This window comes from Nelumbo nucifera, chromosome 1, assembly GCF_055504915.1.
Source record: "Nelumbo nucifera cultivar China Antique chromosome 1, China Antique-T2T, whole genome shotgun sequence".
Taxonomy (NCBI): Eukaryota; Viridiplantae; Streptophyta; class Magnoliopsida; order Proteales; family Nelumbonaceae; genus Nelumbo; species Nelumbo nucifera.
In genome coordinates, this window is record NC_142649.1 from 212,027,642 (window position 1) to 212,043,168 (window position 15,527).

Here is a 15,527-nt window from a genome sequence, read left to right on the forward strand (position 1 = left end):
GTATACCACTTACAATTTATGGGGAGATGTTCCAAGTGCATGGCTGCAACATGTTGCGAGGAGTGTCGTTCTATGGGGCTCATTTTGGAAGGAGTACAAATACAAATATGCAGAGTGTAAAGCCTACATATTTGTACTTGTACTCCTTCTAAGCTAAGCCTATCATGTTTGGTTGTAATGCAAATAAATTTGTACCGATGCAAAACCATGGTAGTGAAATGATTTGAATGTAAATTCTGACCTACCTCTGTTTTAAATTTTAGCTTATTTTGTTTTATTGTAGTACAAATAAAGTAAATTAAGACATGAAGCAGATTAAAGTAAGGGAGAATTTCTTAAACTACCCCTAAGGTTTAGGAAATTGACTAACTATACCCCTATTGTTCCAGTATTGTCTTAAAGTACCCATATTGTTTCTGACAATTGTCACACAACTCCCTTCCCATTAAGTTTCCGTCACAGGCCGTTCATATGTCACTTCATGTGCTAGATTTAATTTTAAATTATACCAAAATACCCTTTGATTTAAAATTACATTTTTAACCTTCCATTTAACACATATAAAGCATCGTTGCTTGAAGAGAGGAGCACCATTGCATGCAATAGTTATCGCCAAAGGCAAGACAACAACTACTAAACCCATTGCAGTAACCAAGAAATGAAACACATTGCCACTAATTTTTTCTTGGAGTTGTTCAAAGAAAACTAGGTAAGGAGGCCTTTTCCAGAAGCCCTTACTTTCAAAAGTCTTTCTATGGATCAGCAAAGGGAGTTGGAAGCTCCCTTCACAGAAGATGAAATATGGCATGTAATTAAAAACTTGGGAACTAAGAAGTCTCCAAGGCCATATGGATTAACTAACATATTTTATAAATGGTGCTGGGAGGGGGTGAAAAGGGACTTGTTGAAGGTGTTCCATGACTTTCACCAAAATGGCTCCTTGGTTAGAAGTTTGAACAACACCTTCATATCCCTTATACCTAAGGTGGAAGGTGCAACCAACATCAAAGATTTCAAACCAATTAGCTTGTTGAACAGTTTCTACAAAAATCCAGAGTTCTAGTAGAAAGAACGAAGAAGCTCCTCAATGTGATAATTGAGAAGAAACAGATTGCATTTGTGCCAGGTAGACAAATGTTGGATAGTGTGTTGGTGGCAAATGAGCTGATTGACTCAAGAATTAGAGAAGGTAAATCAGGGTTGCTATGTAAGTTGGATTTGGAAAAGGCGTATCATCATGTAAACTATAAGTGTTTGGACTTTGGGCAGAAATTGAAGAATTGGATTAATGTATGTATTTCCTCTCCAAAGTTCTCAGTTTTGCTTAATGGCCAATCTACGGGTTTCTTCAAAAGTTCTAGAGGTTTGAGACAAGGGGATCCTCTCTCCCCACTTCTGTTTATTTGTGTAATGGAGATTCTAACTCTATTTGTGCAGAAAGTGGGGGATGAGGGTCTATGGAAGTGCTTTGAGGTTTCTCCAAGTGGGGAAAAAGTTCAGCTTCTTTAGTTTGCTGATGATGCTCTTTACTTTATTGATGTGGAGGTTGATCAACTAGAGATTCTCTTAGGGGTGCTCAGTTGGTTTAAAGTAGTCTCAGGGTTGAGAGTCAATTGGACTAGGAGCAGACTAATTCCTGTGGGAAAAGCAGTGAATCTTGAAGAGCTCACGGAAGTCTTACCTGGTCAGATTAGATATTTGCCTACTTCCAATCTTGGCCTTCCTCTTGGAGCTAAATGTATCTCTACAGTTGTGTGAGATCCGATGGTAGAGAGAGTGGATAGGAATCTTACTTCTTGTAAGTCCAAATATTTGTCTTTGGGGGGGGGGGGTAGAATCACATTATTAAAAAGCTCTCTCTCTAATCTCCCTGCCTATTTTGTATATTTGTTTCCAATTAAGTTGCCCAAAGAATTGAAAAAATCTAGAGAGACTTTCTTTGGAGGGGTTGAGAGGAGGAAAAGAAATTACATCTGGTTAACTGGGATCAAGTATGTGGTCCTAAGGAGAAAGGGGGTTTGGGGATCAAGAAGCTAAAGTTGTTAAATAAAACTCTTTTGGGAAAATGGATTTGGAGATTTGAGAAAGAAAAAGACAAATGGTGGAGGAAATTAATTGCGGAAAAATATGACACTGACAGGGGGGACTAGTTAACCACTAATTAGATGAACTCATTAGGTTGCTTCCTATGGAAGAAAGTCATGGAAATTCTCCCTTGGTTGAGAAGTGGTTTAACTCCAAAGGTGGGGAATGGGAATAGGCTACAATTCTGGAAAGATACTTGGTGTGAAAATTGACTTCTTGTTGAAGTTTTCCCTCAACTCTTTCAGATAGCAGAAAATCAGAATGGTTCAGTGGCTAGTCAGTTTGAAGTGAGTGGGGTATTATTTCTTGGAACCCTTCAATTAGAAGGTCATTTCAGGACTGGGAAGTTGAGAATGTTGTAAATCTCTTGGGGTTGTTGTATAGACAACCCATAAACTTGCCGTTTGATGACTCTTGGAGTTGGAAGTTTAGTACGGATGGTATTTTCTCAGTTAGTTCTTTTGTTGGGGTTTTAAATGGAGTAATTCATCCAAAAGTTCCAGTTGAGAAAATTTGGAATCCTTCCGTTCCCTTTAAAGTGAATGCTTTGGTTTAGGTAGCGGTTCTAAATAGATGTCTTATGAAAGATTCCCTAGTTAGAAGGGGTGTGCAAATTCAAGACCTGTTGTGTTCTATGTGGCCAAATGGCTGAAGATGACAGGCATATGTTCATTCATTGTTTTGTTATAGTTGCAATATGGAATAATTTTTTTGCTGGGCTTGGGACTCCAATGGTGTATGCCATGCTCTATTGAGGATATGTTATGGAGTTGGGAGCTTACGGGTGGTTCCAAGTTGGCGAGGTGTTTGAGTGTCCTACTTGCAACCATTTAATGCACAATTTGGACTGAAAGAAATAGAAGAATCTTTCAAAACAAGGTTTCTAATATAGATTGCTTGATTCTCTTTGCTTTCGACAAGCTCATCTCTTGGGTGGCTACGGCCAAGGGCCTCCAAGCTTCTGTTCTTTGTTCTCGGTTGAGATCCAAGGACTTCCTTGAGTTGTGATGTATTGTAGGTGGTTTTGTGTGTTTGGCTCCTGACATTAGGGGCCTTGGTTGTAATCGATCTTTTTCCAGTGTTTCTTGAATAAAATTTACCTTACTTTTCTCAAAAAACATTCGTTACTATTGAGTTGGAAGCTAATAACATAGGTGTTAAAGCCTGTTTGGGGTCTCACCGGAGAAGAAAGCAAGGAAGATGAGGGCGTCCCCATTCACAAGAAGAGTGGTTCTATATTGAGAAGGGTCAGTGGAAAAGTTGGGAGGTTTCTCCAAAAGATTTTTTGTCTTGTTCTCAAACCCTTCAAATTTTAAGATGATGAGTTTCGAATTTGTTCCTGAGATGGACGCCTAGGGTTTTCAAGCGTTGATTTCTTTCCCGGTGTGAGGGTTTCACTTATTAAATTGGTGGAAATGAGCTTGATCCCGAAGAGCAAAGTCCCTTTGCTTTAACAGTCGATCCCTCTGGATTGCATTTTTTTCTTCAGATGCCCTCAAATTTATTATAGATGACTTAAGCTATTTCTCTGAATCTTTTGTTAAACGGATCAATTTCTGCACAGGCTAGTTTCCTTTGTTCGCCAATTGCACGAGTAGTAGATGCAACAACTGCATCAACTTTAATAGTATCAAATAATTTCTCAACTATCTCTTTTATCATGAAATCTCATGCACGAAGATTCAGAGAACCCATAAGGGAATAACTAGAGGTGTAAATCGGGCCAACCTGGCCCGACATGGCACGACAGCCCGGGGACTATGCCAGACCTAGCACAATGGTCTATGCTATGCTAGGACAGGGGTTCGTAGTCTACGGGCCAGCACTACACGGCACGATTGTTCGTGTTGTGCCGCCCAAGGTTCAAAATACCGATACGGGCGTATTGGGCGAATCAATATGCATTTTGGTCCCTTTTTTTATTTTTTTCGCAACCAGTTCAGGGGGACCGATTTAGGTCTCCTTTACCCCTAGACCAGTCAGACCTCCGATACACCCACTGTAGGGGCATATCGAGGGGCCCCGGAATGATACATATCAGCCGATATGGGCAGATATGTGTCAATACTTTGAACCTTGGTACCGTCCGCAGCCCACAGGCCGGCACAACCCGCAAGGTCCGTAGCGGGCCATGCTTGGCTCATTCGAAAACTAGCCATTTCCCTCCCCAACCTAATGGCTAGTTTCAGTTTTTTGGGGGTTTTTTACATAAATACCCCCTAACATATCTATAAACAACTATATAGGGGGGTATTTATGTATTTTGCTTATGAAGGGGAGAAAAAATGACATAAATGCCCCCTAATAGTTATATAACAACTAGTTTAGGGGGATTTTGGGTAAAGTTATAAATAACTTTACAATGACCAAAATACCCTCCCAACAACTAAAAAACATATAGTTTTTAGGGTATTTTGGGCTATTGAATTATGTTCAATTCCTATAAATAACCCTATCCTCCACCAATCTCATCACACCAATTCAACAATTGTCTTAATCTCTTATCTCTCTCTTATACTCATACATTCTCAATTCTTTGCAATCTGAGTAACTTTGATTGGCTGATTGTCTGATTCTCCATTTTTCAAGTCTCAACTTTATTGAAGTTTCAACAAGAAGAAGGCTTGCTCAACCAGCTCAAGTATCTCAATTTGGGAGGCTCGGACGTTAGGCTTTAACCATTGAAATTAAGTTAGGATTATGAACCGATAATTCGGGTAAGTCCAATTAAATTAATTTTTATATTTTTTAGAATTTAAAAAAATGGCCAGCTCTTCCCAAAACCGATTCCCCAACATGTTCGTTGTTGACAATATTCAATCGCATCATGATAGTATTAGCACTGATGCTATTGATATTGATGGAAGTGGAACTTTCACCCCTGCTACTGATACTAGGGGAAAGAAAAAGAAGGCATCTAAGTTGAGTAGTTTGGTTTGGAAAGTTTTTAAAGTAGTGGATATTGAGGGAAGGGAAAAAGAGCAACTTGCCAAAGATGTAGAAAAGACATTAGCTATTGTAGCAAGGATGGTACGGGTCATTTGAGCAGACATTTGCTCACACATGAGAATGAAGAAGAAAAAGAAGAAGAATGAAAAGAAACAACACAAACACAAATTGGGAGGGGGAGTTTTGGTACATTTAAATATTCACAAGAAAACATGAGACAAGAATTAACAAAGTATAATGTACATGAACAACAACCATTTATATTAGCTGAAGATACTAAGCTTGAAAAATGGTTGCGTAATTCTGTAAATCCACATTATAAAAAAGTTTCTAGGAATACTATTAGATCGGATGCTTTAAAAAATGTTTATTTATATAAACAAAATTTAATTTATTTGTTATCAAATCTTAATTCTAAAGTTGCAATTACTTTTGATGTTTGGACATCTAAATTTAACATAAGTTATATTTGTGTTACCAGCCATTTTATTGATGAAAATTGGCTTTTAAATAAAATAATTTTAAGTTTTACTAGGCTTGAATGGCCACATACTGGCCTAACTATTGCTGCAAGTATTTTAAATACTTTACATGCTTATGGTTTTGATAATATCAGCAATAACGATTCTATAATACATATTTTAAAATCTCAATTAAAACCACGTTTAAATGGCAATTTATTTCATATTAGATGTGTATGTCACATCTTAAATTTATGTATTAAAGATTCCTTGAATATCATTTCTAAAATGAGAAATTGTATTATACATATTAAAAGTTCAGGGGCAAGAAAACAAGAATTTAAATATTTATGTCAAAATTATGGTTTAAAATATAAACATTTTATATTAGATGTAAAACATAGTTGGAATTCTACCTATGCTATGTTAGAAAGTTGTATTTCTCATAAATAAATTCTTACTGAATTTTATAATGCAAAAATGCCTAATGATATTATATTTGAGGAATACTGGGAAATGGCAGTTTGTATAAGAGATTTTTTAAAACATTTTTATGATGCAACTAATGAATTATCATGTATTTATTATCTAACTAGTTGTAATTTACCTTATCAATTAATGGTAATTAGTGATTGTTTTGCAAAATATAGAAATAATCCACAATTTAAATGTATTGTTGAGATAATGGAAAATAAATTTAAAAAATATTGGGAAAACATTTCTCCCCTTTATTGTTTAGCAACAATATTAGACCCTAGGATTAGGAAAGATGGTTTAGATATTTTACTTGAAACATATTGTGAAAATGTGAATATTGAAATTGGAAATAAAAAAGAAGAAATTAATAATTTGTTATTTGAAATGTACAGTTTATATGAATTTGAAACAATAGGAAATATTCCTACAACTTGTGCAGCATCTTCTACTTCTGATCTTGAACCCAGTAGTAGAAGAGAAAAACTTTTTTATTTAATAAGAAGAAGGCAAAAATTTGCTACTTCTACAACAAGTTCATTTACTGAACTTAATTTTTATTTACAAGCAAATTTTTCTAATTTATGTGAGGGAACAAATAATTTTGATATTTTAGCATGGTGGAGCAAACATTCAAAAAATTATCCAGTTCTCGTCGTCATGGCACGTGATCTACTAATCCCTCCTGATGAGGGTAGATTTGGCCCTCCAATGATATTGTGACACATGGCACCTCAAAACAAATAGGTGACACTCGGAACCACTTTGGCAACAACTTGCCTTAGCCAAGGTGCGACCTGGCACCTCGGAACCACCTGGCGGCCTAGCACAGGCTCGACCTAGCACAGGCGCGACTTGGCGGCCAGGCCCTGGCGCGAACTGGCAGCTTAGCACAGGTGCGACCTGGCGGCCTGGCCTAGGCGTGACCTAGCACAGGCGCCGACCTAGCGATCTGCGAGACATGCTCACCAACAAATTCAGCATGCATATCCTAACACTCCCACGATCCTTGGAAGTTGGCCCTCGTGCCGAACGATCCGGAGGGTGGTCAACATGCATGGCGGTTACCTCCAGGAATCTCGAACCACTTAGACGATCTCGTAGAAATCTCAGATATGGTGCGTGAAGCCCACGCCAAACAATGCCTATATAAAGGCACCAACCCCAATGGCAAGTAGGCAAGTAAGCAAATTCTAGCTCTCATACTTTGTGATTTTTAGCTCGCAGTCTACTATGAGAGTACTGACTTAAGCATCGAAGCGACCTCGTCGGGTTAGCCACCCCGGGTCCTCTGACATTTGGTTCTTTGCTGGTCTCTAAAGAGCAACGAAGCTCATCAATCTAGCTCGCCACCAGGTAGCTCGACATCTCACAGACAGCTTGGCACCTAGTCAGCTCGGCACCTCCTAGGTAGCTCACCACCTGGTCAACTCGGCAACTCCTAGGCAGCTCACCACCAAGCAGCTCAGCACTAGGCAACTCGCCACCAGGCAGCTCCACTTCGGCCTTAGTCATCAGCCACTTGGAAGCAGACCAAATGACAAAGTACTTAGCCACAAAATTGACACTCCACCAAAATTTGATTCATCAATTGGCACCATCAGTGGGAAACGCTACAAAAAGCTAGTTCTCATCCTCTAAAAGGCTAAGTCCTCACTTTTTAGAAACTAAAGCTCTCGCTTTATAGTTTTCATTTTGTATGAACTCAAAGACTATGTAGGAAGTTGATGGCCAACAGATTAAGCAACTCTACCAACTTTATTTCAACTCAGATAAAACCTCATCAGTCCTCTTCGCGAGGTACCCTCTACAAAGATGAGCTCTACATGGCTTTCGCGGGAGTAGGCGGCCAACAGACTGCATGGAAGCCCCTGCCGGTCGAGCCTTCCAAGGCTCCCATGCGAGTTGGTGACCTAAAGTCAGTAGTGTTGCCCCCGTAAGTCGAGCTCCTAGTAGCTTCTTGTAGGAGTGGGTAACCGATATCACTAACGAGGCTAATGCAACGCAGTCGTAGCTCTAAGGCGCCGACCTGGCGGCCCAGACGCGGCCTGGCACAGGCGCGAGCTGGCAGCCTGGCCCTGATGCGAGGTGGCAGCCTGGCACGGGCGCCGACCTAGCAGCCTGGCCCAGGCGCGAACTGGCGAACTGATAAAAGACTTTCTCACCATATAAGACCCAGTTGCTTCTTTGGCATGGGCAAAATCAAAGATCGAGGAGAGTGGACTACGAGTCGCTCCTAGAGCCTAAGGGCTAAAATACCACATAAGACCCAGTCGCCTCTTCGGCATGGGCAAGATCAAGGAGAGTGGACTACGAGTCGCTCCCAGAGCCTAAGGGCCGAAATACCGAACTAGCGAAGACCTCCTCACCACATAAGACCCAGTCGCCTCTTCGGCATGGGCAAAATCAAGGAGCGGACTGCGAGTCGCTCCCAGAGCCCAAGGAATTGAATCGATGCTTACGAGCTTATTGAATTATTCATTCCGGGCCAAAAGGAGAAATCTACTCCCTTCGCCGAGTTACTTTCGGCTCGAGAGTGGGGGGGGCAAATGATGAGGGCGGATTTGGCCCTCCAATGATATTGTGACACATGGCACCTAAGAACAACTAGGTGACACCCGAAACCACTTTGGCAACAACTTGCCTTAGCCAAGTTGATGGTGTCCCACCTGGCGGCCTGGCCCTGGCGAGAGCTGGCAGCCTGGCACAGGCGCGAGTTGGTAGCTTGGCACAGGTGCGACCTGGCGGCCTGGCACAGGCGCCGACCTGGCGGCTTGCGAGACGTGCTCACCGACAAATTCGACATGCATATCCTAACACTCCCACGATCCTTGGAAGTTGACCCACGTGCCGAACGATCCAGAGGGTGGTCAACGTGCATGGCGGTTACCTCTAGGAATCTCGAACCACTTAGACGACCTCGCAGAAATCTCGGATATGGTGCGTGAATCCCACGCCAAACAATGCCTATATAAAGGCACCAACCCCAATGGCAAGTAGGCAAGTAAGAAAATTCTAGCTCTCATACTTTGTGATTTTTAGCTCACAGTCTACTATGAGAGTACTGACTTAAGCATCAAAGTGACCTCGTCGTGTTAGCCACCCCGGGTCCTCTGACATTTGGTTCCTTGCAGGTCTCTAAAGTGCAACGAAGCTCATCAATCCAGCTCGCCACTAGGCAGCTCGGCACTTGGTCAGTTCGGCACCTCCTAGGCAGCTCGCCACTTGGTCAGCTCGACACCTCCTAGGCAGCTCACCACCAGGCAGCTCGACACTAGGCAGCTCCACTTCGGCCTGAGTCATCGATCACTTGGAAGTAGACCAAATGACAAGGTACTTAGCCACAAAATTGACACTCCACAAAAAAATGATTCATCACCTCCGGTGTCTACAGTTCCATCGGAGTCTTGTTTTAGTGCAGGTACTAGTAGACATGTTCATGGGCTGAGTATCCCGGCGGCGCGGCCCACACCTCGGTTAGGCTTGGATATGTAATTAGGCCCGCGGACCTAACCTCGGGCTCAAAACTGCAAGCCCGACTGTGTTTCAAGCCGGTCTCGGGATTTGTTAAAAAGTCCGGCCCGACCCGACTCAGCATTATATATTTTATAAAATATATAATATTTATTATAATATATATTAATAATTTAATATATATACATTTTTTATTTTTTTCTTTATAATTTATCTCTCTCTCTCTCTCTATTTAGCTGCTTCAGCAATAGAAGCGGCATGAGCTAGATTTCGAGCTCGGGCCCAGGCCCGGGCTTTGGGTTTTTTATGAGGGCTAGGCTCGGGCCTTATGTAGAGTGAAAGCCCGGCCCGACCTGGCCCATTAACAGGTTTAGGTACCAGGGTGTTGGACGATAAGAGAAGCTGCATGAACAATGAAAGTATAGAGATGTGCATTTGCTTTAAGGATTGGCTAGATGTAGAAGATAGATTACAAGACAAAGGAGGGCATGATACTACACCGGATATTTCACTTGAAGCTGATGATGAAAGTCGTGATTCATGAAGTTGACTAGTTATTTAGAATTTTTTATTTTGTTTTCAAATTATTGTAATTTTTTAATTTATTTGCTATTTTTTTTTAATTTTTAACAATGTAACTTTGTATATTCAATTTGTAACTATATTGTATTTTTTATATTTTATTAATTTATTCCATTTTCATATTTCATTCATCAAAGTATCCAATGATCCAATCATTGTATTTGTAATTTGTATCATTCAAATTTAAATGAAATAAAATCCATATTTTTCTTCCAATTTGTTATTCCATCATTTTTATTTGGTTAAGTATTTTTTTTTTCATTTATGTGTTTGATAACTTAGATTTATCATTTATCATTTATCATTTCTTAATTTTTTAAATAGTTCCCAAAGTTCAAGGGAAAGTTAAATATTTTAGTTTTACACTTTTACTTAGAAAAGAAATAAAAAAATTAAAAAAAAGGTCAAAAAAATCTGTCTAGCCCAGTTCGACTCAGGCCCAAGGCCCACCTTGTGGCCCAGCTCAGCACTACCCAAGCCCATGGCACAGCCTGCAGCCTGGCCCGGCTCAGGCCCATTGCACGACACGGGCCTGGGCTATGGGCTGTGCCGGGCCGACTCCCAAAATTTTCATAGGGAGGGCAGCACGGCCTGTGATGGCCCACACTTTGTGCAGGTCACCCGTAGACCGTGCCATATCGGCCCGGCACTGCCTACTTTACATCTCTAGAAATAATCTAGAAAACCGCTTTGATTTAGAATATGTAGTAGATATGAAGCTCTGGAGGCACCTCATGCAATTGAGCCTACTAGATGTCGGGTTATGAGCTTCGCATGGCCACCACACCTGGTTATTTGGACTGTTGACTCCATAGAGAATAAATGGGTATCCACTCTAATTTTTCTATTTCTTACGGCTTGGAAAAGGGATTAAAACGGATATCAAACATGGATCTTTATTGAATTAAAATTTTCAATTTTTCAGCTTTTGCCTCACTCTCATGATCGGTTTAGTCATTGTTTGCGCTCACGACTCATTTAGTGTTCCAGAGGATCTGTTTCTGTTTATACTAAATTCTTGAGAGTTATAGATCGTCTTCACCCGTGTTGTTGTTGGTGACGACTACTATGAAGAAAGGTGTGAAAATCACTTGCCCGAGTTTTGTTTAGGCTCTCTTACGAATGACATGGAGAATGAAACTGAGACACGATAACAGAGATAGGAGGCCCTGTTCCAACAAAGAACGGAATCAGGTTCCAAAATTCTGGAGACAAAGATCTGAACCTTTGCTACGTGGTTATTGACTTCAATGATTCAAATAAGAATACTGTAGATGAAGATCTAGAACATCAAACATTGATAAAGCTTATCGAATTTGTTGGTTCTGGGTCGGCCAAGTTTAATGTTTAAACTTGCTTGGTCGTAAAATAGTCTTTTTAATCTTTTCGTTAACATACACTATGGCAAAAGATTTAGGGTCTGTTTGGTTTGTGACCGGAATCAGAATGGGAATCTCTTGAAATCGGAACTAGAATGGTCTATTCCCCCTACCTATTTGGTTCAGACAGGAATCGGAATCAGATTCAATTGATGTTGTTTGATTCATGAAAAGGCTGGAATTGGAATCAACCATGATTTCCAATTTTGCCCCTAATAAAAAACATATAAAGAAATAAAAAATCCATGGTTTTTAAAACTGATTCGGAGACCGAACCGGTCAGGGGTCCAATTATTGGGTCGAATGGTCTGACTGTTCGGCCGTTCTAACAAAAAAAAATAATGGTCAAAATCGTTCGAACGGTTAACTGCCCAGTTCAGCGGTTTGCTGATTAAAATCAACGTTTTTTGAGAAAATCCGGTTTTGGGGGGAAACGGCTGGTTTTTCGATCTAACCGTCCGATTCCAGTCCGGTTTTGAAAACAGTGAAAAAATCTATAAAATCCTTTGCTCATTTGCTCGTTTTGGCTGGTTATCTTCCCAACTAAGATGTAGCATCTCCCACATTAATCTAATTAGAAAAGAGGGGTTTATTTTTATATATATATATATATATATATATATATATATATATATATATATTATATGAGGCTTGATGTGGTTACTTCTTGTCCTATCTATTCGAATAATAGGAGTACTTGTCTCAAAAATCTTTCACCAAAGAGGCGCCATTAATAAATGCAGGAAGACCATTGCGGAACATAGACGAAAAGAATAACCTCAAAGTTGGATCGACAAGCTTCGACAGGAAGCTGTGATTCTCCGAAAACTGGATTGAAAAGAATAACCCCGCCAACCTCTTTCAAAATTTTTCGAAACGACTTCTTTCAAAATAACCTCGCCAGTTCGATGTGATTCTCCGAAACAACTTCTTTCAAAATTTTACACATGCTCCTCCTTCGTACCTTCCTGCCATCATTGCCATGAAAGCTCAATTCCAAGCTTTAACTTAGAGACATAGAAACAGAAGCAATGCCCACCTTTTCCATTTCCTATAAGAAGAATAAGAGAGAGAGAGAGAGAGAGAGAGAGAGAGAGAGAGAGAGAGAGAGAGAGAGAGATGATCACTTACCTAGCTAGAGTAGTTCAGGTTGGATTTGGAATTCAGCCGCCGAACTGTTGAAGGGTTTGAAGGAGGGAGACCAAAGATGAAAAAGAGAGTTGGAAACTTGGAATCAGCTGGAATGGGAATCCGATTCCGAGAGGGTTGGCCGAGAATGGCCATTCCCTCAAATGGGGGAATGCCATTCTGCCCAAAGTGGGAATCAGATTCTGATTACAGTCAATCATTCCGATTCTGAGTCTCTATTCCTGCAAACCAAACATACCCTTAGTGTCAGAAATATAAAGGTATTTTAAGACAATACTAAAACAGGAAAGTATAATTAGTCAATTTTCTAAATCTTAGGGATAGTTTAATAAATTTTCTTTTAAAACGAAACCCAAAAACAAATTAATAAATTTTCTTTTAAAACGAAACCCAAAAACAAATTAAACATGCATTTGTCCTAATTCATAGGAAGAGCATTTCCAAGATACGGAAAGTTTGTTTTGTATCCCCTACAGATGCATAGTTCTTCACCGATCTGGAACATCGAGTTGTTTCACAACACACGAGTCACGACATCTAACAGAAAAGGCATGGTTACGTGGCCCGTTGTACACGCCTTTGTTTCTAGTAGACTCTGGCCGTTTATTTTGTATGCTCTACGGAAACCGGAGAATAGTGGAACAATCACGATACGTCGATACGCTATGTCAGCGTAATAGTGGTAAGTGTATGTATGACGTGGTCTATCGCCATTGGTCATCATCATTACGGGCTAGAACTCTAGATGTTTTGAACCCTGATGCGATAACTGATAATCAAATCAACCAGGATGTTCAGCAACGTCCTTTGCTGCTGAAGGTTTAAGCGCGAGATCTGGCCGACCGTTTTTTTGGCCGGATCTGGTCGACCTTTGGGATGCGGATTGCGGAGGATTCAGAATTCGACCGAGTGTGGGTCCCAAGGCCAACACAGGCACGTTCGGATATCACATCACCAAAGGGGTATTTGTGTCCTTGTAAGAAAACAACTATGATGTAGAAATAAAAAGGGTAAATTACAAAGACCCTCTTTACTGTGGGTCTGTGACAAAGACCCTGTATTTTAATTTGCAATAGAGACCCCTAAAATTTCAATTGCGATAAATACCCCTTTGACCGTTAAATCAGCTGACGGAAACCGTTAAATTACTAAAATGCCCTACTAAACATTCTCTACTTTCTTTTTCTTGCCATTCTCTATTAAACCTAACTGATCTTAAACCAATGCATCAACCAAAAACTAGTCATCTTAAAAATGCATCTTCTGGAGTTACTATTCACCAAAAGAATTAAAGTAGCAAGGGATGGTTTCATGCCTTGAATGAAATGAGATTTTTGAACCACGTTAGAAGATTACAGTCTGACGAAAGTAGCAAATGGGTTGCAAAGAATAGATAGTCGAAGCACATGAAAAAGATTACGGTACCTAACGTGCGTGTGTGTGTGTCCGAAATGTGTGCCTTCGATAGGTAGCTTTCATTATTCTATAGAGAATTATTGACTTCGCTCTATGAGCTACAGAGCTAGTCCGAAATCTGCAATGCCGTGGAATCCCTCCACTATTTACGAATTGAATGGCTAATTAATAATCGAAGCTTCTCAACAGAGAGAATCAAGACAAGGTATGACCATTCCATGGAAGATCGACCCAATAATCAAGGACACTTGAGAAATGGCAAAGGACATTAACATCTTGGTATTAATACAAGTCATCAATCCAGAGAAGGTAAACAAATTGCAGAGCAGACCTAATAGTTAATCATTGACGTCAAGAAATTAAGAGAGATGTGGAGAGGTTAAGTTGCACCATATGCAAAGATTTATGGAGCTCTTTTCTCTTGCATTACAAGAAAAGAAAATTCAAGAACCACTTCTATTTGCAACTGGTATTTGTTGATGCCAAAACAGAGCAAGCACCATGTACCGTCATAAGCCTTTGATTGGTTCAATTGCAGGTCCATTGCAAGATGACGCCAAAACAGAGGATTACTTTGTATGCCAATTATTGAATCTCTCTTATATTTCTTATTCATCTCACCTAACTTAAGTATTTGTCCACAAAAGATCGTTTACAAGAAAGCAACATATATTTTATACACGTCTCCGAAGAATTTGCAACCTGCTTTATGAAAATGCAAGGGTAAAGCTGAATCGAATAAATTGAATCAGGTTGTGCCCACAAGTCCAAATATAGCACCAGTGGAATTGACCGGATTGATTTGGAAACTTTGGGACATTTTGATATATACCGTTGGTTTTACTCAAATCAACCTAGCTGTAGAACACTTGAACTCAAGTACGTACTAAACTAAACTAGCATGGCCCCGTTTCTCAGTTCAGCATCCATGTCTATTTTCATATTTATTGGTCATCTGCATGCCTAATTCCAACTGTAGTCGAATTAACAAATGCAGCTTTCGGGTTCACACAAGTAGTTATCTATGGTTATGAACCAGTTCCATCAAATGAGCAATTACATGAAACCATACTCAATTCTGGATGTAGGATTGTCAGATTTCAATTGGAAGGTCAAGTCGTTCTTTCTTGTTGGAGGTATCGTCGTCCCTTTCTCTTATGTCTTCCAGATCATTACTCTCTGTTTCTATGTCCATGGATTCGAATGCTGCATTTTTAGTTATACAGCCAGAATCTCTCAATGGTCGCTGTAGAGAAGTCCGTGATCAATCTATAAGATATCCTCTAGAGATTTGCCTTGACAACTTTTGCAAGATTGCTTTTAGATTTGACCCAGAATACTTGTCTCCCTCGTTTCCACCACCAGAATTCACCACCGCATTTGAAAGTGTTGTCCGTTTGAGCAACGAAAAGATATGGTTTACAATCATGCATCGCTCTGCAAGAGCATGAGACTATACCTGCCTTTTCTTCGAGATGCCAAGGAGGCAACGAGGACAACATATTACTCGAAGGAATAGTGGTGAAGACGATTTCATAAATTAAAAAAAAAAAAGGTA